This window comes from Felis catus, chromosome B3 (genome assembly GCF_018350175.1).
Source record: "Felis catus isolate Fca126 chromosome B3, F.catus_Fca126_mat1.0, whole genome shotgun sequence".
Taxonomy (NCBI): Eukaryota; Metazoa; Chordata; class Mammalia; order Carnivora; family Felidae; genus Felis; species Felis catus.
In genome coordinates, this window is record NC_058373.1 from 142,910,046 (window position 1) to 142,935,422 (window position 25,377).

Genomic DNA, 25,377 nt, shown 5'->3' on the forward strand with positions numbered 1-25,377 from the left:
CCTAAATTTGGCTCAGTCTTCTTGTCATTGGATCTGATCACAGATGCCCGTGAGTTTGTGTAACAGCAAGAAGGTGTAATTTTATGTCTCGATCTATTTTTTAAAAGTCAGCAGACTGTGGACCAATCAGGAACGCGTGTTTTAATACGAGGATACCGACTCATCTTAGTTTGCCAATGACAAATATTCTAGGAACAATTTTAGGCTCTTCCATTTTTTGCAAGGTGCATCTGGACCTTTCCAAGTTGTGGTAATTTGGGTCCGGGCTGGTGTTTGACCATTCTGAGTTTCCGTTAGAAAAATGGTATTGTTATTCCCTGAATAATAAAACACACCAGGGAGTGAGTGAATCCATGAATCTCCATAAGTGCATGTAGTGGAGGACTGGGAGATTGTGCCAGGAAACAAATATGGTAAATTCTACACAGCCAAGTCCAATAAAAAGATGATCGCGGCTTTCCCTATGTAGGTAGCAAGGAAAGTCAGATGTCTCTGATTGTTAATGTCTCTGATTGTCAGATGTCTCTGATTGTTAATCGCATATTAACAATGCGATGAACACATCGCATCGTGTTGAGCGATGAATTCAATAGTATTCCTATCAACTAATAGAAGCTTAACTCAGTAAGAGTACCACCCTTGAGAAATTGGTAAGAATGTGATATGAAATAGGGCTTCTGATTAACGGTTCCTCTCGGCACATTTCAATTTAAAAAAGCGCACTCTGTCTTCATTGTTTTTACAAATTGGCTTCCCTCCCCCCTTTTCCTTTGTTCATAGAATGAACACACAGCTGATTTAATCGTTCTATGATCGTGAAGACATGGTTGTGAATTCTGGGACCGAGAAACATAAAGACCGAGGTAAGTAAATATCAGTGTTTGCGTTTAAGGCTTAGATGGGGTTTATTTATGGGAGCCCACTAAATTATTTCAATAAAATAAAGAGTTAAACAATGTAGGAAATTCAGGCATGCCAGTCATGAGCCCCAAGTCTAGAATGTGTCACAAACTAAAATTTATGATTACTTTGATTCATCCCAACTAAGAGCCGTTGCTGAAGTGATGGGGGGGCCTCTCACATATTCTCAAAGCAGTCTGCCTTCTCAACTCATGCTCTTGTCCCATTTGCCTAAAACATACCTTCACTGGGGAAGATCTTAGCTGTTAACTGTCTGAGGCTGGAGCACCCCGAAAGATGGCAGATGTCAGTTTTGCCAGGTGTGGGTTAAGATGACAGGTCTGTGGGTCTCGATGACACTAGCTTTACCGTATGGGCAAGTCAAGGGAGAAAGGAGAAGGTGGTCACCAGTCCCTAAGTAAGGGACTGATATGAAGGGAGCGTCCTGATTAATCCCTGTGTGCAAAACAGAGGTTCACTATGAAAAGCGAGTGACCGTTCGCTTTCCATGAATGGGGGCGGTGAGCAGATCTCGGTTGTATGTAAGCCTTTTGTTCTCAGTTTTGTGTCATTAAAGGGTATTGAGTGTATAATTCGGATTCATGAATCTATGAATGAATCCTTGCAAGAAGGCATAAATGAACGAAGAACTCGAAAGCTGTGCCCAGATCAATGATGAGTATCGGTGGAGTTACCTGAATCAACACCTTTGATGAAGTCCTCTGTGCAGCTTTGAGGTCCGTTACAGGAAAAGAACCAGTCAATCTTCTCTGTAGAAATTAGCTAATAGTGGAAGTTAGGAAAATTCAATAAGCTTGCCCCAGGCTTTTGTGGTTCATGGATACGGATTATGTTATTTCAAGTGAATCAATGCATGAGTAAAGAAAGAAATGAATACATGAGACGCTAAAAGCCTCCTCATGGAACAGTTAGCGGAGTGCAGCAAACGCTGTTAATATCGATACAATTCTGAAGGAAAACGGCAAGGCTCACTCGGTAATCCTCTTTTATGTGGAACGTACTAGTATCTGTAGTTAAGACCCAGTGTCTTGAGTGTCTGTAGTTTGCTGGGGAGTTTTTAAGCTAAGAGAAGGGGAAGTGTTTGCATCAGTCAGTAATCTATGAGATAACCGTCTCTTTAACAGGCGTTGATACAGGTGGAGATTTGTAATCGTTATAGCTCTTAATCTTGGGCTGGGTGTTGGACTTGATCGTGTTTATTGTATTATTTATAAGTAAGAATTCCATACGGGTTTAATAAAGAATAGGATGCTGGGGCCAAAGTTTATTGCTATCTAGCTCTGCCTGATGAACAGCCATTAAAATTTTTTTTGAATGTAGCCTTAGTCTCCTTTTTCTTACCCAGAGTGAACAATAGCATAGCTGACTCAGTCATTTAGTAAGGAGTTATTGTAGTGAACCAGGAGCATGAAGAATAATTTAAGTAAGTCCCTTAGTTTACATTCTTTGTTTGGATGGGTTGTTCACGGATGTCACCTGAAGAGTTTCGAAGCAAATAATTGTGCACCACACACACACGAATAAATAAAACACTCCCAAGTATGGATCAATGATGGGAATGTATTATAGACCCAAAATTATGTGTAATCTAAATCAGCACCACAGAGGTAATTTTAGAAGAAAATATAATGTTATTTAATTTGTTTTCAGAGCAGTTTCATATTATTTCTTTCTTTACGTTTATTAGCTCTGCAGGAGAAAATCCTAAAATTCAAGGATCTTGTTTTTCGGATTTTGTGATTGTGTTGTTATTATTTGTGAATCAGAAAATGAATTAATAAACAAAAAAATTTTCCTAGCATGGACCAGTGATGAATGTCATGGGGTTTCTGAAACAAGAATTTTGATTAAACCCATCTGCAACTCTGAGGTCCATTACAAAGGAACACCTTATTATTCTCTTCGTGGGAAATAAAAGCCTTCAGCATCTCATTCGTGGGCTTTTGTGGTTTGGGGTATGAATTGCATTATTATAATACAATTAGCCCATGAATAAAGAAATACATCAATGAATAAAGAATAAGAAGGATATGCATGTACTACTTTTAGGGCACACAATGAAACAGGGATCATTATTACAACAATTTTGAGATTCTTAGCCCTAATAAATTAGCAGTTAAGGCTTTTATCACTTTGGTGAGGGGCATATGGTCAACTGTGCCTAAGAGTCAATGGTTTGTTCTGTGTTGAGGCACATTGCCAATTGATCATTCTATTAAGGAGAGGAAAATACATTTACATAAATAGTTGATCAAATAAACTATCTAATTGAGAGAGAGAGAGCATGGTGATACTGTTTCATACGGCCACACTCATGATTAATGCAGTCTTCTTAGGCCGTTTTGTGTAAGCAAACAAACACTAAAGAATCAGTTCGGTATTCTTCCGGGTAATGACGTAAGGACAAATGTAAATATTATTCAAGGTACTTCTCCAGTGTGGGTGGGCTGACACATATTGAAGTATAATTATAAGTGAACAAATGCATATGCATTTAGATCTCAGTGTTTTTTTAAGTCAGCCAACAATACATTAAAGGAAAGCATGCAGTTGAATTTAAAGGTCATGATGTGTCATGTTTTACCCAACTCATATCCATAGGAAGGAAAAGAGTTCTAGGCCTTTCTGCTGGTACATGTAGACATTTGTAAATAGTGAGCATTTTGCTTCTGTTTTGATGGTTGTTTAATTTTGGGGATTCTTTTAGAAAAATGAAGGGATGATCTTACTATCCCATGAGTAATTAAATAGAATAATTAGTGAGTGAATTAATAAATATATTAAGTAGGGTCAGATTTGGATCACTGGTGAGATTGTGCCCTGAATGGAATCTCCCAGGTATCCTGTGCTGCACAAATAAATTTCTTTCTTTTTTTTCTGGAATAAAGTTTTTAAATATGCAATTTATTGTCAAATTGGTTTCCATACAACACCCAGTGCTCATCCCAACAGGTGCCCTCCTCAATGCCCATCACCCACTTTCCCCTCCCTCCCAACACCCCCCCCTCCCATCAACCCTCAGTTTATTCTCAGTTTTTAAGAGTCTCTTATGGTTTGGTTCCCTCCCTCTCTAACTTTTTTTTTTTTCTTCCCCATCCCCCATGGTCTTCTGTTAAGTTTCTCAGGATCCACATAAGAGCGAAAACATATGGTATCTGTCTTTCTCTGTATGACTTATTTCACTCAGCATAACACTCTCCAGTTCCATCCACGTTGCGACAAAGGCCATATTTCATTCTTTCTCGTTGCCAAGTAGTATTCCCTTGTGTACATAAACTACATCTTCTTTATCCATTCATCAGGTGATGGACATTTAGGCCCTTTTCATAATTTGGCTATTGTTGAAAGTGCTGCTATAAACATTGGGGTACAAGTGCCCCTATGCATCAGCACTCCTGTATCCCTAGGGTAAATTTCTAGCAGTGCTATTGCTGGGTCATAAGGTAGATCTATTTTTAATTTTTTGAGGAAGCGCCACACTGTTTTCCAGAGCGGCTGCATCAGTTTGCATTCCCACCAACAGTGCAAGAGGGTTCCCGTTTCTCCACATCCTCTCCAGCATCTATGGTCTCCTGATTTGTTCATTGTAGCCACTCTGACTGGCATGAGGTGATACCTCAGTGTGGTTTTGATTTGTATTTCCCTGATGAGGAGTGACATTGAGCATCTTTTCATGTGCCTGTTGGCCATCTGGGTGTCTTCTTTAGAGAAGTGTCTGCTCATGTGTTCTGCCCATTTCTTCACTGGATTATTTATAAATTTCAACAAAAAAGATGATCTTGGCTCTTACCTACATGGGTGGCAAGTACAGACAGATATTCCTGATAATTTTTTTTCTGTTTACTGCTAGGTTCAGTGGTGGTCATTGTATTATTTAAAATAAAAAAAAAATTCCACAAATTAGTAAATATTAAGTAGAGCTCTGTCTTTCCAATGTTTAGGAAAGTATGCAAACTCAGGTTTATGGTTACTTGATTTTTTTTAAATTTTTTTTTTAATGTTTATTTATTTTTTGAGACAGAGAGAGACAGAGCATGAACAGGGGAGGGGCAGAGAGAGAGGGAGACACAGAATCTGAAACAGGCTCTAGGCTCTGAGCTGTCTGCACAGAGCCCGACGCGGGGCTTGAACTCACGGACTGTGAGATCATGACCTGGGCTGAAGTCGGACGCATAACTGACCAAGCCACCCAGGCGCCCCATATGGTTACTTGATTTTTGATCATTTAGGATAGTTAAATGTAGACTGATTCTTTTTAAAGTTTGCTTTTTACTCCTCAGAATGAACACTCTACCAGATTTGATTATTATCTCATGGTGAAGATCTTGCCTTTTACCTCTTTGGGAAAGACAGAAGAGATAAGTGTAAGCAATAATCAATGTTCATGTATTGCTTGCGGGGCTTAGTCACGGGTATTCATTGAGATGTTTGGAAAGAGTAAGTGGCCATATACATGGACAATTCAAAGGTGATCTTGCATTGACCGAAGACTAAAATGCGTTTATGAAGTCAGAATTACGATTAATCCATTCCAGCCATTACTGAATTCATTAGGACAAAGGATGAAAGGCATGTTAGCAATTTTCAAAACATTTTGATATTCCATTTCATTTTTGTTCCACGGTGGATTCAAACACTTCTCCACTGGTTGATATTTTTATAGACTGTGAACCCGGCAAGGGCGGGGAACCATAGGAAAATGGAAAATGTTGCCTTTTCCTTAGTTGTGGTACAGAATGGCAGTTCACTGTACCATCTTTGAAGTATGGATGTTAAATGAAAGAGGCCCAAGCAGGGACCAATGACTAATGGCATTAGGATGATGCCAAGAAATGGATTGATTCATATTGGCAATGCTGCGGTGCATGGCACAAGGAGAACTAGTCTTGTAGCTCTGTAGGAAGTAAACTTTCATGGTCTTCATCTCTTCAAGGATGTTGGTCTTATTTTCCTAACTCTTGCTCGTTGACCATATTATTAATGAGTCAAGGAATAAGTCAAGAACAATATATTAAGTGAAGGCACAGAATACCAAGTCTGGATCAATGATGAGTGTGCGTGGGGCATCTGAATAAAATTTTTGATTAAACCCAGTCTGTAACTCTGAGGTCCATTGCATCTATGGGAAATGTGCTTATAGAGGAAGTTAGAAATAGTCAAGAATAGTGTTCTTGATTTTTTTTGTTGTTGTTCACAGATAGGGATTGTATTATTCTAAGTTAATCGATGCATGAGTGAGTAAAGTTTAAGTGAAGAGATGGGTTGTACCTTATTTAATTATGAGAGGAGCTAATGAACCAAGGGTTACTGTTAATATAACTTTTTGGAATTTTGAGTTAAAATATAATGGTATAAGGCTGCTCCTCCTTTGGGAATGTATAGATAGATATTTGTGAACATCAGTGTTGTTCTGAAGTGGCAGTGAGTTGGTGGCCTATCTCATTTCAAAAAGGGACAAAAAACTCATATGATTACATAGCAATCAGCAATACATAATATAATACATGTATTCCACTGTAATAGAGCAAATCATGATAAACCCATTAGTGTAAAATTAGTTTTAATAAGCAATAATTTAATACAATAAATAATAAAAAATAAAAGACATTATTCAATAACTGTTGAAACTTAGAAAAGGTCTAAGCATGAACACCAAGAAGGTGAATATAGTAATTGTGTTCATTGATTTTTATTTAAAAAAAAAGTAAATGTGTTTTGTTGATGATTTCTGTGAGTGAAAAGCCAATGGATACATTTAGTATCACTCAGCCTTCTTGGGAAGTATCCTTAGGGCTCACCATTATCGGTGGTATTATTATTAGTGAGTAAAAGAATGATTTTATATCACCATCTGTTATCTAAAAGAACAGGGGCGCCTGGGTGGCGCAGTCGGTTAAGCGTCCGACTTCAGCCAGGTCACGATCTCGCGGTACGGGAGTTCGAGCCCCGCGTCAGGCTCTGGGCTGATGGCTCGGAGCCTGGAGCCTGTTTCCGATTCTGTGTCTCCCTCTCTCTCTGCCCCTCCCCCGTTCATGCTCTGTCTCTCTCTGTCCCAAAAATAAATAAACGTTGAAAAAAAATAAAAAAAAAATAAAAGAACATAAATCATAGGTCAGTGAGGAGCATATATAATGTATAAAGGAGCATGACTAACTCTGTTTTACCCTCTTCAAGTCCACGGGCCCCTCCTTCTTTGGGGAAGGATCATATAAACCCACTCTCTAAAGTACATCTTGCTGTCAACACTTAAATCCAAATTAATGAAAAATAAAAACTCAGTTCCTCAGCAACGCTAGTCACATTTCAAGCCCTATGTGACCAGTGGCTACCACACTGCGTAGTGCTAATAGAGAATGTTTCCATCACTGCAGCAAGTTCTACCAGTGCAGACATTGCTGAGATAGAAAGTTGTATGTAGTAGTATTTAGTTTTGGGTAGTTGATGGCTCTACCACTTTGTGTTTTTTGTAGGCAAAAAAAGAACATCTAGTTAAATTATCCTTAGAGTTATGTAAAAAGTGAGTACATAGATTAATCGAAAAACACAAGAATTAAAGTACAGTACGGCTCATTGGTCAGATCGTTTCATGAAGGAAGAATTTAAATTCAACCCATTTTGCTAACGTTTTCTCACTGAATGACTCTGTGGACTTTTTACTATTTGGTAGGTTATATAGACAGATATTCATAATAGTTATAGTTCTTTTAGTGTTGGGCAGAAGATTATAAAAGGTCTTCAGTGTATTAATTCCAACTAAAAATTGAATAAGTCAGTAGGGGCAAAGGATGATCCTGTTGTATTGATGAAAATGTGGCACAAACCAATATTTATGATTCATCTACTAATGCAGAACCAATTTCTATTTAAAAATCTAAATGTATACTTTTCATTCTTTAAAAAAATCTATCTTATCCTCCTGAACGAATACTCCACATTGGATTCAGCCATTGTCCAATGAAGAAGCTCTTGACTGTTACTTCTGTGGGTAAGGGGCAAATAACAGTCAAAGTTTGTGCTTGGTTTGTATGGTTTGTTCATGTGTGGTCACTAAGGTAGTTGAATAGAACAAAAGGCTATATACACGAAAAGAAAATCTGAGAACACCAAGTAAGGACCAATGGTGGGAATGTGTTCTGGGCCAAGGAGTAGAAGTAACCCATTTCAGCACAACTGAGATGCATTTTTTGTTTTTAAAGATGGAAGGCATGTACTTGATTTTTGGAACTGTTTGCTATTCCGTATTGTTTCTAAACACAGTTGATTTAAGCGTTTCCATTTTGAGAGAGATCCAGGCTATATTAACTGTTTAGAAGAAGGAAGCTCTCAGAAGGTGGAGCATATTGTGTGTGTTCTAGAAAAACCATTGTGGTTTTTTGTTGTTAATTACCCTGCGCTTAAAATTGGACAAATTAAAACATGGCCCAATCCTGGGACATTTTTAATGATGGTATTGATACAAAGCAAGGTTCACACTAAGATCTAGGCTAAAAGCTCTGTGGGAAATCGGTCTAGAGACCGATCATAGTACTATCAACTATCTTGTTCCAGGAGTTGGTAATACCTGGGAAAATGAAGATAGAAATGAATGAAGAAAAAGAGTGCCAAGTCTGGACCAATGATGAGATTGGAGGGTGTCTGAATCAAAAACTTTGATTAAAGCCATCTGTGACTCTGAGGTCCATTATTTAAAAGTGGCCTCATATTTTCCTCTGTGGAAATGAGCTTAAAGCAGAATTTCTGAATGTTCAAATACCTTGATCATGGGTATACACACTTTATGGGAATAGCTTGAATTCTTGTAAGTAAATCATGAGTGAATACATGAAGAAATATATAAATGAGTAAATATAAAGAAACCTGGGTATAGGCCAATTATGAGAGTAGGTAATGAAACTGGGATTATTACACGTTTCTGAGGCATTGAATTCCAGTGAAATCTATTTGTAAGGGCTGTTGCCCCCTTTTTTGGAAGGAGTGGGTAGACAGATGCATGTAAGATTCAGCATCTTTGTTTGATATAGGTGGTTGCCTGCTGGTTGGTTGTTTGTATTTAGAAAAGGAAAAATTGCATACATAAATAATTCATTAAATGTTTAATTGGAAAAAGAATGAGCATAGTTCATATTAGAATGTGCCTTATGACAGAGTTATTATTAATGTACGTCTGTTCATTGAGTTTTATTAAAAACAAGGAAAAAGATCTCATGTTTAAAGTTCTGTGGCTAATGTAGTAGACATGTGGAGACAAAACAATGCTATTCAGGTTTCCTGTTTAATATTAGTTAATTTCCAGATATTGATGAATTGTTACATTTGAGTAGATTAAATGCTAATCACAGTTTTTTAAAAGGGGGCAAAATGTGGCCCAGTAAGAAGCAAAAATAATACTTATCTATACTTCTGATCCTCTCTTCCTAACCTGGTTATGGGCATGTAGACACTTGTACGTGAAGAGCATTTCTTTTTTTTTTTTTTTAATTTTTTTTCAACGTTTTTATTTATTTTTGGGACAGAGAGAGACAGAGCATGAACGGGGGAGGGGCAGAGAGAGAGGGAGACACAGAATCGGAAACAGGCTCCAGGCTCCGAGCCATCAGCCCAGAGCCTGACGCGGGGCTCGAACTCCCGGACCGTGAGATCGTGACCTGGCTGAAGTCGGACGCTTAACCGACTGCACCACCCAGGCGCCCCATGTGAAGAGCATTTCTATTCTGGGTTGTTCATGGATTTACCATTTTGTTTGTGTGTGTGTGTGTGTGTATAGGTGTGTGTGTTAGTATACTTGAATGTATGATCAACTATTCCACAAGGCATTCCATAAATGAATAAATAAAACAATGAACAATTGAATTAACATATGAGTAGGGTGAAAGCATAGATCTTGGTGACAATATGCCATGAGTCACAAATTTAATGTCATCTATTTCTACACAAATTGAGTTCTTCAAAAAAAAGATTGTCTAGGCTCTTGCCTATATGGATGAGGGGTGTGTAGACAGATATGTGCAATAGTTTTTATTTTTATGTGATGAACTCAACAGTGTTCATTGTATTATTTAAAATTTATAGTTAAATCAGCAAATTAAAAAGGAGTGATGTTCTTGGATCAGTGGTGACAGTGAGAAGTGAATCAGCTTCCTGAGTAATTTTGTACCACACAACTGTTGTCCTTTAAATCAATCTAAATCTGGACTGTTCATTCTTTCGAATATTGACACTTGACTCCAGAATGGAGACCATGGCTGATTTAACCAGTCTCTACTGATGAAGAGCTTGGCTGTTATCTTTCTGGGTAAGGAACCTAATGACTAAAGTAAAGAAGAGGCAAAAGATCTTGTCAATTGGGGTGAATTTTTCATTAGTGTTCACTGAATTATTTAAATGAAGTCATAGAGAAATCAGTGATATGAATGTGCTATGAAGCAAAGATTATGATTAACCTGATTCAGTACAATTGGGGTTAAAAATAAGACAGAAGACATTTTATTCATTTTCAAAGTAGATTAATAATCCATCTTATTTTTGCACTGCATCTGGCTTCAACTTGTATCCAGTACTAAAATCTACGACTGCACTGTTGAACGTGGTTGTCCCTAGCCACATGTGGCTATTTAAATCTAAAATAATTAAAGTCCAGTGAATTTTAAATTCAGCTCTTCAGTTGCACTAGCCCCATTTCAAGTACCCAGTAGCTACATGTGGCTTATAGTGACCATATTAGAGAATGCAATATAGCACATTCGTATTCTGATGCAGAGTGCTATTGGGTAGCTCCTTGGTGAAGGAGTACACAGAAAGATGGCAGACGGTTGGAATAAGACGCAAGGATGTTAGTTGATCCATACATACCTCACTGAGGGCCACTACTGAGGATATTTTTAGTTTATGGGAAAAGAGTCTGTAAATAGACCTTGGTCATATCCAAGGATCTTTTTCTTGTTTTTTTTTTTTTTTTTTTTTTTAAAGTCATGGACATTGATTTTATTACTGTTGATGAATCAGCGTTGATGGATCAATGAATGGATCCATAAACAAAGGTATAAATGAAGAAAAAAATGGATCAATGATGAGTACCCTGGGGTGTCTGAAATCAAGGATTTTGATTAAACCCTATAACTCTGAGGTCCATTACAAGAAGATTCCTCTCTTTGGTCTCTATGGGAAATGAGTTTATTCTGGGAGCTAAAAATACTCAGGAGTTTGCTCTTGGGCTTTTAAGTATTGTGTTTTCAGTAAATCAATGCATGAATAAATCAAGAAACAAATAAATGAATAAAGACAAAATGGGTTATTTCTGGTCCAAATAGGAGAGTATGTAATGTAATATATATAATATAAAAATCAATGTTAATACATTTCTGAAGCACTGCATTCCAGTAAAATAAATGGATTAAAGCTGACCCTTTTGGGTAAAGAGAATTTAGATAAATGGATGTAAGAACCCATGTTGTTTTGCTGGGTTGGGTTGTTGTTTTTCGTTTTACTAAGAGAAGAGCAAAACATGTACTTAAAATTAATTATCAATTAAATACGTAACTGAAAGAGGGCTTACACATGGACTTTTGTTGAGAATGTGTCACATGGCCAGCTACAATTAATCCAACGATCTTCGCTATGTTTTTAATTAAAAAAAAAAACAGGAAAAAATCATCTGATCTTTTTTCTGTGCCTAAGGAGCATATGGACAGGCATTAATATTGTCTTGTTTCTGTGGATTCACAAATATTAATGATATTATTAAAAATGAATAAAAGAACAAGTAAATATATTAATCAATTATTTGAAAGAAGACAAAGCATGGACCATGAGGAGCATGTGTTCTGGAACAAGGAGAGTGATTAATCCAGTTCTACCAAACTGCTCTCCAGATAAAGAAAATAAGACTTATGCTCTTAGATTTTGGGAATGGTGAATATGCTTAGATTGACTTTCTTTTTGTGGCTTGGTGCAATTTCTTTAAAACAGCACAAGATAAGTGACTCCATATGTGACTATGTTAATACATACCTATAGAAAGGTGGGACAAGCGTGGGCAATTGCTGAGAATGTGCCTGAATCTAGGATTCAGATTAATATAGTTCTTTCCAAGCAAGATTCGTTTAGAAGAAAGATATAGCTCTTGCCTGTCTGAGTAGGGGGCGTATAAACAGATAGGAGTGGTTGTCGTGGTTCTTATTATTTTTAACTGGTGTTGGTTTCCAAGGCATTCATTCTATCAGTTAAATTTAATGCTTGAATCAATCAAGCAATAAATATGCTATTCAGAGTTTTAATACATAATGAGCACTAAGGTTTATTTCTAATCATTTATTGTTGACTTGAACGCAATTAGAATATTGGAATCTAGACTGTTCTATATCTATCGGTCCACCTATCATCTACATAATTGAACCTTTTTATTTTCATATTTGCTTTATACTCTACAGAATGGATGAACGATGAATCAATTATGGAGTATAGAAACATGTAAGTAACAGTCAAGGTAATTGCTTTTGGCTTGGTGGTTTGTCATGGGTGTTAACTCCGTTATTGAAAGGGAATAAATGGCTACATATACTAATAAAATGAATGAAGGTCATGTGTGGGCCAGTTCAGCACATCTGTGGTCAATTAAGGAGAAGAAAGCAAAACGATTTTATTCATTTTCACAGTTAATTATTCAATTAATGAATGGAAAACGTATTATTCAATTTGAATTTTGAGTCACAGTTGATTTAAAACCCCCTTTATTTACAGAGGCGTAGTTTGGTCACAGTGAAATAGTAAAATGGGGTTAATATGAAGTATCATATTAATCTATACAGGAAACATTGTGGACAACTAGTGAAAGACATATATCAGGGAGGTCGGGGGGATGTAATTCTATACAGAAATGTTAGAGATACCCAAGGATCTTGTCTCAAGTTTACATGACCTTTAGGCATTTTATTATTATTAGGGAATTGATGATTTAATCACTTAGACATGTACCTATGACTGAACATAGTGAAGGCCAATCCTGGACCAATGATGATGATTGGTGGAGTATGAGTCCTGGATGATGGATACTATGTAACTGGAACTCTGAGGTCCAGCACGATACGAAATCTGGTCTATACCTTCTATTGGAAAGGATCCAACGGACAGATGTTAAGAATATTTAAGGTTCTTGTTCTTAGTTTGTGTGTTCATGGAATTTGATTCTATTATTGTGAAGGGATCAACAAAAAGAATCAAACAAGTCTATAAATAAAGCAAGAAAGTGAAGCCTTGTCCAGTTATGAAAATATATGGCAACGTCAGAAATAATATTTATATATTGAAAACACTGAATTCCATTAGGAAATAAACGTCCTAAAGGTATTATCTCTTTGGCTAAGGTTAATATATGTACGGTGTAAATAATAGCCCATTTTCTTGTTTGGTCAGGGCCTTGTTCAACGTTGTTTGTTATCTCAAGAAAAAAAGCATCAGAGTTTAATACATATCTAAATGACAAGTTAAATGCAAGGGGGCATATAAGGATAATGGATGGAGAGAATATTTCAGTCTTTTTATCATCTGTTTTTGTACTCTCAGAATGGATGTGCCAGGCCAGTTGAAGCATCTCCGTGGTCATGAGCTGTTTGTTGCCTAGGAGCATAGAGACCAGTGTGAGTATCGTCAAAGTCTTGGTCTTGGTCTGAGAGGTTTTTAAAGGTCCAAGAAGGCCAACCATGGACTAGTGTAAATACGGCATTGCCATGAGCAGTGTGTTGACGATGGCAAAATTCAGAATGATTAATGAGAGATATCATCAATGTGGTAAATGATCCTGTAGGTAGATATTACAGATACTTAAGACTATTATTCTTAAGGTTTTGTGATTCAGAGTTATTTACTTAATTATTAATGAAATGAGGAATTAATCAATAAGCAAATGTGGAAACGAGTGGAGAAGAAGAGGGCCAGTTCTGGACCAATGATGACCACTGGTGGCGTATGAATCACGGATGATGAATATTACGTGTCTGAAACTCTGAGGTCCAACCAATAAGAAATACAGTGTGTTCCTCCTGTTGGAAATAATTCCATGGACAGATGTAAGGAGTACACAGGATTTCGTTCTTTTCCCACATGGACATAGTTTTGATTTCATATTTATAAATGGATCAATGATAGAACCATGAAGAAATATATAAATCAGTAAATATAAAAAGAAGAAGCATTGTTAAACTCCAAAAAAAAAATGTGGTGAGGCAAGAAATACTATTAATATGAGTTGAAATCACAGAAGTCCATTAAGAATTAATCATACAGGCACTGATTAATCACGGTCACTTTTGTTGTTACAGACCAGTCTCATGGGTGAGGTTGTTCATTTTGTTAAGGGGAGAATGTGTAAATATTATGAAAAAATAATAATCAAATGAATGAGTGAATGAAGTGTGAAAGCAAGGCTGAATGGAGAGACTGTCTCAATTTTTAAAATCATTTCTCCTGCTTTGTACTCCTCAGAATGGATGCAGTTAAGCTGATTCTCTGTGGTTGCCTCCATTGTCAGGAACACAGACACTAATGTGAGTAATGGTTACAGGGGTTTTAGTTTGAATGGTTGCTTTTTAAAAAGTGCCTTAATAAGATGTATTTTGTACGAGCAGAGAAAGCCAACTGAGGCCCAATGATATTGGGTATATATATGCTATTATATGAGACATTGTGTTGATAAACCATGTATGACACATTGAAGATAATTAATATAAGAAATATACTGATGTGGTAAGTGATTGTATAGGCGGATGGAAGGACATTTGATTGTATAGGGCGGATGGAAGGGACATTTAGTTCTTTTTATTTATTTTTTTAATTCATAGGTATCTGTTTTATTATCACCAGGGAATTGGTAAATTAGTTAATAAATATTGATGGCAATGAAGAAAAAGAGGCCCAAGCTTGGATCAATGATGAGGCTGGTGCCGTATGAATCACGCATGATGAATGATACGTGTCTGGAACTCTGAGGTCCAACACATAGGGAAATCTAGTCTACTGCCTCTTTTGGAAATGATCCTATAGGCAGATGTTGAGAATATACAAGGATCATGTTCTTGACCTCTGTGCACACGGATTCTGGTTCTGTTATTATTATTGGCTATATTAAAATTATAAGTAGCCAATAAACAAATAGAAATAAATATGAATAAGTAAAACATTGGCGAATTATGAAAATGTGTCATGAAGTAAGAGAATCTATTAATATATGTTGAAAACACTGAGCTGCTTAAGAAGACATGGTTCAAAGGTGTTACTTCTTTGGCTAATGATGATACAGGAAGTACAAGTAACCATCATTGTTCCTGTTCTGGCTCAGTGGCAAATTTGACGTTCGCCATTTTTTTTTTTAATGTTTATTTATTTTTGAGAGACAGAGTGTGAGTGGGGGAGGGGCAGAGAGACAGGGAGACACAGAATCCGAAGCAGGATCCAGGCTCTGAGCCGTCAGAGCCCACGCGGAGCTTGAACTCACGAGTGTGAGATCATGACCTGAGCCGAAGTCGGCCACCCAACTGACTGAGCCACCCCAGGCACCCCTGATATTCACTTTCTTAAGAGAAATATTAATACATATTACCACCAAATAATTAATACCTAAATTACTCACTAAATAAGAGGTTAAATGCAAGGATTGCATAGAGAGGTGGAGAGATTGTGTCTCAGTTGTTTTTTTTTTTTTTTTTTTGGTTTGTTTTTCTGTTCTGTCTGCTTCGTACTTCTCAGAGTGGGCACACCAAGGTGATGAAAGCCATCTGCCATGGTTACAGGCTCTATATGTAGGAGATGGAGACCAGTGTGAGTACAAAGTTCTCATCTTATTTTTGCTGATTTGTTTAGCATGTTGACTGTAATATTAAAAATATTTAAATATATAAAAAAAAGCCAGCCCCATGATAAATATGAAATTGACATGAGACATTATATTGATTAACCAGTGTTTGCAACATGGTAGATGATTGATAAAATATATATTCAAGGAGGTGGCAGTGATTCTATGGACAGATGTTAGGGATACTTGGGGGTCTTATTTTCAAGTGTTTTTGATTCATAGATATTTTATAGTTATGGATTTATTGATAATCACTGATAAATGTAGAAGTGAGTGAAGAAAAAGAGGGCCAGTTCTGGACCAATGATGACCACTGGTGGCGTAGGAGTCATGGATGATGAATACTACGTGTCGGGAACTCTGAGGTCCAACAAAATAAGAAATCTAGTCTCTCTTCTCTGTTGCAAGTGACCATATTGACAGGTGTTAGTAACAGACAAGGATCATGTTCTTGTTCCTTGTATTCATGGATTTTAATTCTTTTAGTATAGAGAAGTGAAAGAATCAATAATCAAATTCAAATAAACATGAATAAGGAAAGGATTATAAAATATGTAAGTTAAGAAATACCTAAGTGGTTGAGTAAATGAAACGTGGAATGCAAAGCCAAAGAAAATAAGGTCTAAGGGTTTTTTTTTTTTTTTTTTAATATCACCTTCTGTGTTTTGCACTTCTCAGAGTGGATGCCCTGGAGCTAATTTAAGGATTCTTCCATGGTCAAAAGGCGTCTGCTTGTCTCTGTGTGTTTGGTGTATAGAAATGTGAGTTTTTATGGGTATATACTTTGTATTTGAAAGTTATGAAATATAATAAAAGAAAGCCACCCATGGTCCATTGATAAATATGGAATTGATACTGCATTGCATTATATTGATTAATCCCCATATGAAACTTTGAGGGTGATTAATCAAGAACATATATTGATATAGTAAATGATTGTATGGACAGATATAGGACTATTCAAGGCCTGTAGTCTAGGGTTTTTTTTTCTTTTTTTTACTTATAGGTATTTATTTTATTATTTATTACTTGATGAATTAATTAATAAACAAAGGTAGATAAAAATGGAAAAAAAGGCCAAGGGTGGACCAATGATGATGGCTGGTGGCGTATGACTCGTGGTTGATGATTACGTGTCTGGAACTCTGAGGTCCAGCGTAAAAAGAAATCTAGTTGATTATCTCTGTTGGAAATGATCCTATAGACAATTTTAGGATTTCACCAAGATCTTGTTTGGGGGTCCTTATGTTCATGAATTTTGATTCTATTGTAGTAAGTGAATCAACAAAAAGATCAATATAGAAATGTATATAAAAGAAGATGAAGGGTGAAGCATTGTACAATTATGAAAAATGTAAGGCAAGAATAAGAGAGAAATAGTTCAAGGTGTTACCTCTAGATAATGATGTTATAGATAATATAAACAATGGCCAATATTCTTGTTCTGGGTTAATGGAAAGCTCAATGTTTTTCTCGATAAAAAGTCAAATGCATATTACCCCAAATTAATATACAGCTTAATTACCAGGTAATGAAATGTAGACACAAGGATCAATAGAGAAAATGTATCAATCATGTTATTATCTACTCTGCTTTCTACTTTTTAGACTGGACACATCCAAGGTGGTTTAAATAGTATGCCTGTAGGAACATGGAAACCAACGTGAGTAAGAGTCAATGTTTTCATCTCACTTTGGGTGGTTTCTTTAGGGGATTCTCTGTAATATTTAAAAACAAGTATTCAGTATAAGAGAAAAGACCAGTCATGACCCAGTCATGAAATTGGAAATTTATGAAACATGATGTTGATTAATCTACTTGTACAACAATGAGGATGAATAATGGGAGGCATTTTAACGAGGCAATGATTCTAAAGAAAAATGATAGGGATACCGAAGGCCCTTGTCCTTGGGCTTTTGTGATTCATAGTTAGTTACTTAATTACCGTAGTGAACTGATGAGTTAATTTTTACAAAATGTATATGCGAATAAAGAAAAAGAGATCCAAGCGTGGACCAATGATGACAGCTGGTGGCGTATGAGTCATATACGATGACTGCTACGTGTCTGGAAGTCTGAGGTCCAACACGATTGATGTTAGGAATATACAAGGTTATTGCTCTAGTAACCATGGATTCGTGAATTTCTGTATTATTAATATAAATGAATGGATCAATGATAGAACCAATAAATAAATCTATAACTAAATAAAACCATGGAAGAAGTCTTATCAACCATGGATATATATGCAGTGAGGCAGGAACTACTATTAATGTAAACTGAAGAAACTGATAGAGGTTAAGAGATAAACAGATCAAGGGTGTTACCCCTTTTTCTAAGGATCATAACATTACATTTATATTTATGTTTGTTATATGTGTATAAATTAGGAAAAGTAATAAATACCTTTATGAATGAGTAAATGAAATGAGGAAAACAGGACCGTTTAGAGAAGTCCTCAATTTCTTTTATCATCGTCTCTGCTCTGTACTTCTCAGAATAGGTACATGCGTGAAGTTGGGTTGAAGCATCTTTCATGGTCACGAGCTCTGTGGTTGCCTTGTCTAATGAGCATAGAGGCCGACGTGAGTAAGAGTTAAAGTTCATGTCTTTGAGAATTTATTTTCAGGTACTCACTGTATTATTAAAAGTGTGAAATATAATAAGAAATGCCAGCCATCATGAATGATAAATGTGGGGTTTATCTGCTGCGTGATAAGTATTAGTCCACATATGGAACTTTGATGATCATTCAGGAAATAGATGTATCAATGTGGCAGATGATCCTACAGGCAGATATAGAATATTCATTGCTCTTATCCTTGGGCGTTTGTGAATCACGGCGTTTTAAGAGTTAATATTAGTGAATTCATGAATTGGGCAGTTACCTTATGCAGATGAGAATGAGGAGGAAGGAGGCCCAGATCTGGACCAATGATGATAGTTGGTGGCGTATGAGTCATGGATGATGAATATTACGTGTCTGAAACTCTGAGGTCCAATAAAAAGAAAGATCATCTCTTGCCTCTTTTTGCCATGATATCATAGACAAATATTAGGAAAAGAAAAGAATAATTTTCTTGTTTTGTGTTTATGAGTTTTGATTTTGCTGTACAAAATAGCCCAAAGAGGTGATCAGTATACAAGTCTAAATAAGTTGAAATGAAGAGAGTGAAGCAAGCTTGCTCTTAATATACATGGTGAGGCGATAAAAGCCATTAACATATACAGAAAACGCTGCAGTTCATTGAGAAAACGTAAGTGGTTCACATGTCTTACTCTTTGGCTAAGAATGATACAGAGACCACGAAGAGCAGCCAAAGTTCCTATTCTGTGTTAGTGTTAGACTTGATATTGTTCATTTTTTAAGAGAAAAATAATAAATACGGTCCCAATTCACTGTATTCCTAAAGGACTCACTGAATGTAGATAGGATGTGTGGGTCGATAGAGAGTATCTCAGTCTCGTCGCTTTCTGTTCTGCTTTGTATTATTCCTCAGCATGGATGCACTTGAACTCACCTAGGTGTTTGGCCGTGATCGGATGCTCCATGGATGCCCCTTGCGTGTAAGAGGATGGAGACCAATGTGAGTGACAGTCAGATTCTCCTCCTAGTTTAGGTGGTTTGTACAGGATATTCAGTGTCATATTAAAAATTTGAGGAAGTCCAAACACAGCTCAATGGCAAATATGGCATTGTCACGAAACACGTTAACTAATCAATATTGTCCACAATGAGGATCATTAGTGAAATAACTATAAAGATTCAATAGGCAGATGCTAGGGATACTTAAGGATCTTGTCCTTGAGTTTTGTGATTCCCAGATACTCGTTTTATTATTACTAATTGCTTAATAAATTGACATCAAGCAAACGCAAATGAGAATGAAGAAAAGGAGACCTGAGTGTGGACCCATGATGACAGCTGGTGGCGTATGAGTCACATACGATGACTGCTACGTGTCTGGAAGTCTGAGGTCCATCCAACACAAAAATATCTAGTCAGTTTCCTCTGCTCAAAGTGTTCCCATAGACAGATATCAGGGATATACAACGACTTTGTTCTTATTCATGAGTTTCTAGAAATATTATAAAATACACATTTTATAATAAATAAACATTTTATGCAAATGTATATATGAATGAAGATGAAGAAGGTTAAGTATTGTTCATTATTAAAACAAGTTGTGGGAGAAATAGTAGTTTTTCTTCAATTATTTATTTATTTATTTATTTATTTATTTATTTATTTATTATTATTTATGTTTATTTTGAGAGAGGGAGAGAGTGAGAGAGACAGAGAGAGAGGAAGAGAGGGGGAGAGAAAGAACACGCATGAGTGAGCAGGGGAGGGACAGAGAGAGAATCCCAGGCAGGTGGGGCCTGATGCAGGGCTTGAACTCATGAATCATGAGATCATGACCTTAGCTGAATTCAAAAGTCAGATGCCCAACCGACTGAGCCACCCAGGTGGCTCTCAAATTTTTATTTAAATTCTAGCTAGTTAACATACAGTGTAATATGTTTCAGGAGTAGAATTTAGTGATAGAAATAATACTACTGTAAGTTAGAATGGATAATAAATGAATTCAGTGTATTTAATTAATTAATTTATTTATTTATTTAGAGAAAGAGAGAGACAAAGAGAGAGAAGGCACGAGTTGAGGAGGGGCAGACAGAGAGGGAGAGAGCGAATCCCAAGCAGGCTTCACCATGTCAGTGCAGAGCCCGACTCTGGGGCTCGATCTCAGGAATCGTGAGTTCATGACCTGAGCTGAAATTGAGAATCGGATGCTTCACCGACTGAGCCCCTATTTTATATTTTTGACTAAGGATGACGTAGACAGTGATCAGTGATAGTGAATTATGGAGTCATGGGAATAAAAGGAATATAGTCGATGATACCGTAGTAGTTTTGTGTGGTAGCTACACTTGGGGTGAGCACAGTGCGAGGTAGAAAGAAATTGGATCACGTGTTCTGCCCCTGAAACGAATGTAAAGTTGTGTGTCAACTATACTCAAATAAAAAACAATTTCAATGCCGTGATGCAGATATACCTTGAAAACATTACGCTAAGTGATAAAAGGCAGACAGAGAGGGTCACATCGTGCACGACTCCACTTATATGAAGTATCCCAAACACATGAATCCACAGGGAGAGAATAAGGATTGGTGGTTGCCAGGGCCTGGGACCCAGACGAGTAGGGAGAGACTGCTTAACGCATATGGTATTTTATTTTGGAGTCATGAAAGTATTTTGAAACTAGGTAGAGGTGGTTGGTGGTTGCACGATATTGTGAAAATACTAAGTGCTGCTGTTTTGTTAACTTTATTTTTTATTATTATTATCATTTTTAAAGATTATTTATTTTGAGAGAAAAAGAGAGCGTGAGCAAGGGAAGGGCAGAGAGAGGGAGAGAGGGAATCCTGAGTAGGTTCCATGCCGATGGCATGGGGCTCAATCTCATGAACTGTGAGATCTTGACCTGAGCCAAAAGCAAGAGTCAGATGCTTAACCACTGAGCCACCCAGGTGCCTCATGGTTTGGTAACTTTAAATAGCTAATTTTACCTAAATTAAGAAGCGAGACCTTTATAAGAAAAGACGATTATTAAACTGAGAAACTTAGACATTTGATGTTTATTTTATACAAGGCAAACGAAATGTTACCATACATTGATAAATAACTGAATGACTACCTATATGAATGGTGGAAAGTATGGATCAATGGAAAGGATGTCTCAATCTTGTTATCGCCTTTTCTACTTGGTACTATTCAGAATGGAACCCCAGGCTGATTTTAGCTTCTGCTCTGATCAAGATCGACATGTTGCTTCAGTGTTGGAGAGAGACCAAGGTGCGTACCGGTCAAAGAAGTCGTCTTAGATTGGGCCATTTGTTAAAAGGTATACATTGAATTATTAAAAAGTATGGAATATAATTTGAAGAAGTTAACTATGTCCCGGTGAGAAATAAGATACAAAACATGATATTGATTCATCAGTGAAGTGCAACATAGAAGCCCATTAATGAAATTAATGAAATAGAATCAATCTATGTGGGAAATGACTCTACAGAGAGATTTTATTTTAGTTTAAAAAAAATTTTAATGTTTTATTTATTTTTGAGAAAGAGAAAGAGAGAGAGAGAGAGAGAGAGAGAGAGAGAGAGAGAGAGTGAGCACGTGTGCAAGGGAGGGAGGGCAGAGAGAGGAAGACACAGAATCCGAAGCCGGCTCCAGGCTCTGAGCTGTCAGCACAGAGCCCGATGCGGGGCTCAAACTCACAAACTGTGAGATCGTGACTTGAGCCAAAGTCAGATGCTTAACCGACGGAGCCACCCAGGTGCCCCGGTTCTATGGAGAGATTTTAGACATTGGAAAGGATCTTCTTGGATTTTGGGAATCACGTGTTTATTTTATTATTATTAACGGCTTGATGATTTATTTGATAGCAATGCAGACATGAAAGAAGAAAAAGACATCCAAACCAGAGCCACTGATGGCAAATGGTGGCACGTGCATATGGATGATATGTGCCTGGAGTACTAAGGTCCAACACAAGACATAATTAGTCAGATCCCCCTTTTGGACGTGCTCCTGTAGACACATACTAGAATCATACAAAGATCATGTTCTTACTCTGGTCTTTATCAATTTAGATTTATTATTATAAGTGGATCAATAATAGAACCACTAGTGAAATATAAACAAATAGATAAAGAAAAAGAGAGTGAAGCATCGTCCAGCTGTAAATGTATGTGGTAAGGCAAGAATTGTTACTACAGATTGAAAACACCGATGCCCCTTAAGGAACAAACGTACCAACAGTGTCACCTCTTTGACCAAAACTCGTACGTAAGAGTCAGTTTGAGTTTTTAGGTCAGTCTCGAATCTGAGGTTGTTCCTTTGGTTCACAGAAAGAAAATTAATAAATATCTAAATGATAGGATGAATGAAATGTGGAAAAGAAGAATCGTTTCAGATCAGGTCTCATATATCACATATTCTGTTTTGTATTCCCCAGGATGGACATACTCAGGCTGGTCGAAGAATTCTTCCATGGTCACAGTCGCTGTGGTTGCACCTGTGTTCCAGGTGTGCATAGCCCAACGTGGGTAGTAAAGTTCATGTTTTCATGTGACAGGCTTTAAAAATGGGGGTATTTACTGTATTGTTAATAGAATGAATAGAATTCGAAAGGATAGCCATGGGCGATAATAAATATGGAAGTATTACCAAGTATTATGTTTATGAACCCATTTATGATAGACTAAGACTAATGAATGAGAGAGAGATATCAATATGATAGATGAATCTATGGACAGATATGGAATATTCAAGGTCCCTTATTCATTTTTGTGGTGAATCTTAGGGTTTTCAAAATTAATATTAGTGAATTCAGCCATTAATGAAATAACATCCAGAAAATGAAGAGGAAGAGACTGAAATATGGACCAGTGATGATGGCTGGTGGCGTAGGAGTCATGGACGATGAATACTACGTGTCTGGAACTCTGAGGTCCAACAGGAAAGGAAATACGGTCTCTTACCTCCGCTTGAAATTCTTCTATGGACTGATTTTAGGAATATAAAGGGACTGTTTTCTTAGATTGTTTTCTTGAATTTTGATTGTTTTACTATCAATGGATCAATTCAAGAATCAAGGTACAAATATTAATAAGTCAAAATGAGGAGCGTGGAGCATATGCACTCAGTATATGTGGTGAGGCAATAGAAACTATTCAAATATATTGAATATACTGAATCCCATTAAGGAGAATGAATGGCTCATGGGCCTCACCTCTTTAGTGAACAGTGATAGAGAAGTTCTCATTCTGGGTCTATAGCAAGTAGGAGGTTACTCATTTTTTTAATAAAAAAATAATAAACATTATTCTAAATTGGTGTATTTCCAAATGATTGACTCGATGTAACGTGGAATGTGCAGAACGATGGACATCATGTTTCAGTCTTGTTTATACCTACTTTGCTTTGTGCTTCTCAGAAAGAAAACACCTGAGCCGATTTAAGCATCGCCATGTTTAGGCACTCCAGGGTAGCCTCTTGTGTGGGAGCATGAAGTCCAACGTGCGTAATCATCAAATTTCTTGTCTTGGTTTGGAGGGCTTGCTCAGGGTATCACTGGAATTATTTACAAAGTCTTTAATATAAGAAAAAAGGCCAACTATGGCCCAGTGACAAAGTCGAAGCTGTATGAGACATTATGTTGGTCAACCTACCATTACCGCAATGAGGATGGTTAATGAAGAAGTGTATTTAATTAGGCACCGATTCTCAAGAAAAATGATAGAAATACTGAAGGCTTTTGTCCTTGCTTTTTGAGATTCATAGATCCTTATTTAGTTGCTATGAATAGATTGGTGAAGTAACATAGGAACAAATGGAGGTGAAAAGGACAAAGTGGACCAGTCCTGGACCGATGATGACAGCTGGTGGCGTAGGAGTCCTACACGATGAATGCTACGTGTCTGGAAGTCTGAGGTCCACCACAAAGGGAAATCTAGCCTATTTCCTCTTTTTTCAGATGATCCTATGGTTCGATGTTAGGAAAATGCAAAGAAATGGTTCTTGTCATTTTGAATTCATGGATTTCTACATTATTAACCTAAATGGATCAGTGACAGAACCGATAAAAAAATCTCTAAATAAATAGAGGACGAAGACTTATCCACTGTGAATATATTTGGTGAGGCAAGGAATTCTGTTAATACAAACCAAGGAACCTGATGCAGGCTGAGAAATAAACGGACCAAAGGTGTTAGCTCTTAGATGTTAGCAGGTAGATGCTGACACTGAGAAGCAATGTTCAATTTTGTAAGCCTGGGTCATTCTCAGGTTGCGGGTGTTAATTTTGTGATATGTATGCTTATAATTTCATATGTATACATGTTGTTAAAAAATAATACCCAGGCAGCTGGAAAGATGAAATGAGGAAAATAAGACTAGTAGAGAAGTTTCAGGTTTTAATTGTCCGCTCTGGGTTACACTCCTCAGAATCAACACATTCCAGCTGATTCAGACTTTTCACGGTCAAAAGGTCTCTGTGTTCGGGCCATGGGGATGAATGTGAGTAAAGGTTACAGTTCTCGTATTGGTTTAAGCAGTTTTTAATTTCTATTTATTTATTAAAAATTTTTTTAAAATGTTTACTATTTTTGAGAGAGAGACAGAGCACGAGCGGGGGAGGGGAAGAGAAAGAGGGAGACAGAATCCGAAGCAGGCCCCAGGCTCCGAGCTGTCAGCACAGAGCCCGACGTGGGGCTCGAACCCATGAACTGTGAGATCAGGACCTGAGCCGAAGTTAGTTGCTCAATGGACTGAGCCACCCGGGCGCCCCAAGCAGTTTCTTTCTTTAAAAAAGGTATTCACTGTATTGTTAAAAGTGTGAAATATAATTTAAAACACTAAACACGGGAACCGATAAATATGGGCTATAACATTTGCTAATGCATATGTGAAGTGTTGATGATGATGATCCTATAGGCAGACGTAGAATATTCACTGCTTTTATTATTGGATTTTTGTGAATCCCAGGGTTTTAAAAATTATCATTAATAGATTAAGGAATTAGTCAAGTTACATACATGAGAA

The 25,377-nt window shown here is 37.0% G+C and overlaps 1 long non-coding RNA gene and 14 other non-coding genes across 20 annotated transcripts in view; all 15 read left to right on the forward strand.

Annotated features, from left to right (window-relative positions):
* Positions 1-25,377, forward strand: part of LOC105260691 — a 92,294-nt gene that overhangs the window by 48,278 nt on the left and 18,639 nt on the right. For 4 of the 6 annotated variants that reach the window (XR_006599992.1, XR_006599990.1, XR_006599993.1 and 1 more), the window contains exons 5-18: positions 781-863; positions 9,991-10,213; positions 12,348-12,387; positions 13,480-13,553; positions 14,398-14,459; positions 15,658-15,729; positions 16,442-16,524; positions 17,371-17,426; positions 18,262-18,348; positions 19,264-19,350; positions 21,545-21,621; positions 22,790-22,876; positions 23,771-23,853; positions 24,781-24,852. This is a non-coding gene — a long non-coding RNA (uncharacterized LOC105260691). Of the gene's footprint in view, positions 1-780; positions 864-5,201; positions 5,286-9,990; positions 10,214-12,347; positions 12,388-13,479; positions 13,554-14,397; positions 14,460-15,657; positions 15,730-16,441; positions 16,525-17,370; positions 17,427-18,261; positions 18,349-19,263; positions 19,351-21,544; positions 21,622-22,789; positions 22,877-23,770; positions 23,854-24,780; positions 24,853-25,377 lie in introns of all 6 variants that reach the window. The other 2 variants (XR_006599989.1, XR_006599988.1) reach the window with 2 other exon arrangements.
* Positions 2,723-2,797, forward strand: LOC111561189. Its single transcript, XR_002743547.1, has one exon. It is a non-coding gene; the product is annotated as a small nucleolar RNA SNORD113/SNORD114 family (small nucleolar RNA).
* On the forward strand, positions 5,960-6,035 carry LOC111561196. Its single transcript, XR_002743554.1, has one exon. It is a non-coding gene; the product is annotated as a small nucleolar RNA SNORD113/SNORD114 family (small nucleolar RNA).
* Positions 8,530-8,603, forward strand: LOC111561188. Its single transcript, XR_002743546.1, has one exon. It is a non-coding gene; the product is annotated as a small nucleolar RNA SNORD113/SNORD114 family (small nucleolar RNA).
* Positions 10,978-11,050, forward strand: LOC111561191. Its single transcript, XR_002743549.1, has one exon. It is a non-coding gene; the product is annotated as a small nucleolar RNA SNORD113/SNORD114 family (small nucleolar RNA).
* Positions 12,921-12,995, forward strand: LOC111561170. Its single transcript, XR_002743531.1, has one exon. It is a non-coding gene; the product is annotated as a small nucleolar RNA SNORD113/SNORD114 family (small nucleolar RNA).
* Positions 13,855-13,929, forward strand: LOC111561149. Its single transcript, XR_002743510.1, has one exon. It is a non-coding gene; the product is annotated as a small nucleolar RNA SNORD113/SNORD114 family (small nucleolar RNA).
* LOC111561178 lies at positions 14,834-14,907 on the forward strand. Its single transcript, XR_002743538.2, has one exon. It is a non-coding gene; the product is annotated as a small nucleolar RNA SNORD113/SNORD114 family (small nucleolar RNA).
* Positions 16,060-16,134, forward strand: LOC111561154. The gene has a single exon (XR_002743515.1). It is a non-coding gene; the product is annotated as a small nucleolar RNA SNORD113/SNORD114 family (small nucleolar RNA).
* Positions 16,848-16,919, forward strand: LOC111561174. The gene has a single exon (XR_002743535.1). It is a non-coding gene; the product is annotated as a small nucleolar RNA SNORD113/SNORD114 family (small nucleolar RNA).
* On the forward strand, positions 17,775-17,849 carry LOC111561152. Its single transcript, XR_002743513.1, has one exon. It is a non-coding gene; the product is annotated as a small nucleolar RNA SNORD113/SNORD114 family (small nucleolar RNA).
* Positions 18,691-18,765, forward strand: LOC111561153. The gene has a single exon (XR_002743514.1). It is a non-coding gene; the product is annotated as a small nucleolar RNA SNORD113/SNORD114 family (small nucleolar RNA).
* Positions 19,672-19,746, forward strand: LOC111561163. Its single transcript, XR_002743524.1, has one exon. It is a non-coding gene; the product is annotated as a small nucleolar RNA SNORD113/SNORD114 family (small nucleolar RNA).
* LOC111561162 lies at positions 23,216-23,290 on the forward strand. The gene has a single exon (XR_002743523.1). It is a non-coding gene; the product is annotated as a small nucleolar RNA SNORD113/SNORD114 family (small nucleolar RNA).
* Positions 24,199-24,273, forward strand: LOC111561165. The gene has a single exon (XR_002743526.1). It is a non-coding gene; the product is annotated as a small nucleolar RNA SNORD113/SNORD114 family (small nucleolar RNA).